Here is a 5,184-nt window from a genome sequence, read left to right on the forward strand (position 1 = left end):
TGCCCTCAAGTTTTGGAATTTAAAAGTTGATTAAAAAGGTTTAATTAGGAGTGTTAAATTCTAAAACCCTAGGATTGTTTTGAAAAGTTCAAATCACACCCTATGGTTTATTAATTAATTAAGGTGTATAATTAAAAGAGGTTTAATAAATCCATAAAAGTTTAAGTTTACAATTTAATTGAATTAAAAGTATAATTGTTAAATTAGACCACCTAGTATTTTGAAAGTATAAAATACACCCTATACTATATATAACATTAAAAGTCTAACATTATATATATGTATGAGTAAAAGTCAGTCTTACCGTTAGTAGGCCTCATTCACGAAGCTGGTCTATAAGGGGTGTTTAAGGAAATTGCCTATAAAATGGCAATTGAATGGGTATCCACTCTTACCCACCGCACTCTTGACTAGTGGAGGTTCGTTAGCCGAACGGGTAGGATAGGACAAAAACCTTCCATTATAAGTATAATGAAGTATAAAAGTAACTAAATGTTTTCATAAAACTCCCAATCTTAGTTACTTAGGCAAAAGTGAATTGATGCAATTCCATGAAATTACACTTTGTGCCCTTGCGAAGACGTTAGTGGAGCGTGTGTGGTTTACCGGCACACAAAATGGTTCTAAGCAAAGGTAGCAAAGGGTGACTCAATGTTTGTCATAGTTCGGTGGAGCGTGTGTGGTTTACCGGCACATCGAATAGATGACTGTAACATGTGGAGGCACCATGTAAGTTTGCATGGTTATTCACACCCGCTTTGTGATCCTCGGCATCCCGGTCACAAACAAGAGGGGCATATCGAGATTTAAACATGCCATTGAAATGTTCAATGAATCTCAAAGGATCTAGGAGTTTTCATAGATTTAAAACTTAAATTTCTTTTCGTTTTTTCATGGTGGAAATTAGTGAATCGTCATTCACTTACCTTCAAATATTATGCAATTAGGGTTACGGCATCCCTCTCCCGAGTTGTAGAATATTGTGTTGGGTCCTAGCCTTAGTATTTCATTTGGGTGATTTACTAAGGACTCAATCTATCAACTAACTTGAATTCGTTTTCTCCCGTTTTGCAGATGTCAAAGTTCGACAACTATGGTCTTCCCAAATCCCATGGAACAAGCATTCCACATGAAGATGATATTCCACGATTCGATCGAGGAACAAGAAATCATGCTTCGCTTCCTCCTCCTCCTCAAATCGTTCTCCCTAACCCACAAGATCGAAATATTGAAAGTTTCAATATCACTCAAGCCCTTTTGGCAAGTAAACATAAAGAAGGAAAGTCAGTGTATGCACACGTCCTAGGGATGAAGTCACACATTGATAGGTTAAGAATGATGGGATCCGTTGTTGGTGAGGAGATGGCTGTGGATTGGGTTCTTCAGTCACTTCCTAACTCGTATAGTGAGTTCGTAAGAGAGTACTATATGATGAACCACGACGTGACCCTTATAGATCTCACCTATATGCTTATTGCTGCTGAATCAGCAATGGTTTGGCGCAATAGAAAAGCAAAGTTGATTGGTGAATCTGCCTTCATGGATATAGACAATGGCAACGAAAGACATGCTATGATCGAAAAGTCCAATCATAAGAGAAAGGCAATGTCTGAAGTAGTTCCATGTCCTATTCCAAGAGAGTCAATTTGCTTTTATTGCCAAGTGAAGGGGCATTGGAGATGAAGTTGCCATATTTACCTAAGAGATCTAAGAGATGGGAGAGTCAGAACGTATGGCTCTAATTTAGGTAAAATCCACTATCTAAAACCGTTAAGTTCCTATTCATTGATTCTTAATGCATGATGTGATAAGATTACATTTGAATGTTTCGCAGGATCGGTGAAAAGAATGGAAGCTTGATGAGAGAGCAAGATGAATCTAATCACAAGAAATGGATCTTGATCGCATGGACTTGAAGATTAGATTTTGAGCTTAGATAGTTATGAAAGAGTTGTTAGAAATTTTCTTTATGAGATACATAGTTTTCAATGGATTTTTGCATTGTAAGGACAAATGTTTTCCGCTGCTTTTATAAATAAAATAAATTTTGTTTGACTTATTTATTTATTTTTTTTATTTCCTTGCAATGAAATCGTTATGAAAATTGATGTTTGCATATTTCTACAACGAATGGATATGATTCTTATTTATGGTGTTTATGGAAAAGTCGAGAATTTACCAAATAGGGAGAGTTTCTCATCGCCCAAGTTTCAATTGGACAGAAATTTGGAATCATGCAACTTGGTTGCACAATGTGACATCCCCAAAATCTCGACCAGAAAAGACCGTTTTTCATTTATGCTTTTAAAAATATTTTCAGAGTAAATCCTTTTTATTTGAAAGAGTTGCGGAATTTGTTCCCAAAAACAAAACATGATAAAACAATGTTTACCAAAGCATTTCATAAAAGAAATGTATTTTCATTATAATCAAAACTCGGGGTGTCATGTTCCGATACAGATCAATAAGCATAAACGATAACATTACAAGTCATTCAACAAATATATACAAATACAGACTTGTAAACAAAACAACCGATGGTTCATCCATCTCATGCCCTTGCGCCACTTCCTGTAATACAAATAAAACTGAGTGGGTCAGGCTTGGGAGCCTGGTGAACATATAGGGTTTTCAACCCACAATAAATAATCATATTTAATTTTCACCAACCAACAATAACCCAATTACCCATTCCCGTTATTCTCACTTTATGTCCCTAAAACAACTAACACAAGGGACCTAGTCTAAGAATATTTCATTGGGGCGACAACACATGCTTCGGGGGTACCTCAGCAATATAAGTCAAATAAGGCAACCATGAGGGGGATGGAGTACAGCAAATGAACACCCGAGTTCATTAACACCTACAGGTGGCGAACCTGCTAATGTTTCCACAAGACTGTCTAGAATAGCCAGTGGTCGTCATCTAAACTCCGCTAGATGACTAAATCAAACAACAACGAGGCCTCTCATCTGTTTATTACACACCAACTATCTACCCATGTTCTACCCAACATATTAGTAGATAAAAATATACATTTTTATACATAGTTTAAAAACCTGCATAGCATGCTTTAATCAACACATATTCCACATAACAGATGAGGCACACACACACATAACACATATCTCATAGAGAATAAATCATATCTATGAGATAGAAGAGAGTGAATATACATTCACACATATAACCACAATATACCATACACATAGCACGTATTTTATAGAAAATACTTAATATTTATGTGTTAGAAGAAGGTAACTACACACTCACACTTATAAACAACAATATACTTAATACACTCGAACCAAACTTGTATTATTATCGTGTTTATGAAAGATAGTATACACTCACTTGATCAGAAGATGATCGGACAGCACTACGGCTTGTAGAAGTAGTAATCCTCAGCAGATCTGGAAGATCTTCACAAAAATCGAACTTCTCGCGGGCAGAGCTTCGGCTCGGGAACCGCACTTCTCGGGATCTTCAGGATCTCGGGACTTGCCTCGGGGCTTGAGAACAATACCGGGGCTTCGAGATATTTCTGGCACACAAAACGATGCAAAACAGGAGAGAGAAAAGAGGAAATTGGCAAAAGACTCGGCTGCCTTCGGTTCCTATTTATAGGAGGCTGGAGCCTCGGAGTACGCGGGGCGTACTGCAGTACGCAGCGCGTACTGCTTCCGAAATCGTCACTGCATGCGTCATCCGAAATGTCGACACTCTTCGGAGTACGCGGGGCATACTCGCGTACGCGGGGCGTACGTCGGATCGGACCGGTGACTCGTCTTCGGATAATGCCGGATTAAAAGATTAATTTTAATTACAAAATATTTAATAAACTTCGGAAATTCATAACTTTCGCATACGAACTCCGTTTTCGACGTTCTTTATATCCACGCGAAGGTGAGACTACGCTCTACAATTTTCGTTTAGACTCCGTCGGCTAATTTTGACTTTATTTTTATTATTTATTTTTAATAGGCCGCGACAGAAAAACTTCGTTATAAATTCATAACTCCTTCATTTGACGTCCGTTCTCGCCTAACTTTTTATCGCTTCGATACCAACAATGAGATCTTCGATTCTTATTTAGATTGCTTCGGCTAAATACCACTCGATCTCAAATCGAGTATTTCGGGTTGCACACCGCAAAGCCGAAACTTCGATAAATCATAACTTCCTCATACGAAATCAGATTTAGGCGTTCTATATATGTTCGGAAACCTCGTTTCAACTACTACAACATTATTCAAAGATATTAAGTTTATTTTACACTTAAATTTTGACGCTTATTTTTATTCTTAATTAATCAAACCACATAATTAAGCAATTAAGCACAAAACACATAATACTCAAATAACACAATCTTATTATTTCAAAACGGGTTACAGAGGTTAACCTAGACTATTACATTGCTACAAATGGCAAGCCCGGAAACACAGGCGTTTCACACGATGAATGAGAAATTTCATATTTGGAAATTAAACTAATTCATTGACAAAGTGTCAAGTGAAGGACTTGGAGATCGAATACACAAAGTTGCGTGTTGATCAAGTCCACCATAAGAGTAACAAAGATATTCGTCAAGATTTACTAAAGGTTTAGTAAATATGATTATACTTACAAGATTAAGTGTAATTCTGAATTGATTAAAGGGTTTAGATCAATAGTAGAACGAATAAGAAGAATCAAGTAGGCAGAAAGATAAAAGTTTCTCCATTCTAAGAAGATGGGCGAGTGCCTTTTATGCTTTTTGATAGGTCTTAATGATTAAGAATCATATCTCAATTGATCCTCTAAATGAGTCTTAGTACAATTGTATGTCTAAGAAAAGAAATCAAGAACTGAAGAAATGGTTAAATCAAGAAGTCAATCATACTTCGTTCAAATAACAAGTCTTAAAGTTAAGATTGTGACAATGAGTGAAAAGTATTAAAGGTTTATAACATTCATCAAATGTGGAAAGTTGTGATGTCTTGAATAAGACAAAGACTAACTAGGACCAATTTATGAAGTGTTTTGATAAAAACTACACTAACTCTTGAATATTTGTCAAGAAATGGTTATTGACAAGAGAATCTTATATGTCAAGGAGTTAGTGGGAGTCTTAATGGTCTTGAAAGGTTTCAAGAACAAATCAAATAAAACTTATCGATCATCACTAGCACACGAGTTGAGGT

This window comes from Lactuca sativa, chromosome 3 (genome assembly GCF_002870075.4).
Source record: "Lactuca sativa cultivar Salinas chromosome 3, Lsat_Salinas_v11, whole genome shotgun sequence".
NCBI lineage: Eukaryota > Viridiplantae > Streptophyta > Magnoliopsida > Asterales > Asteraceae > Lactuca > Lactuca sativa.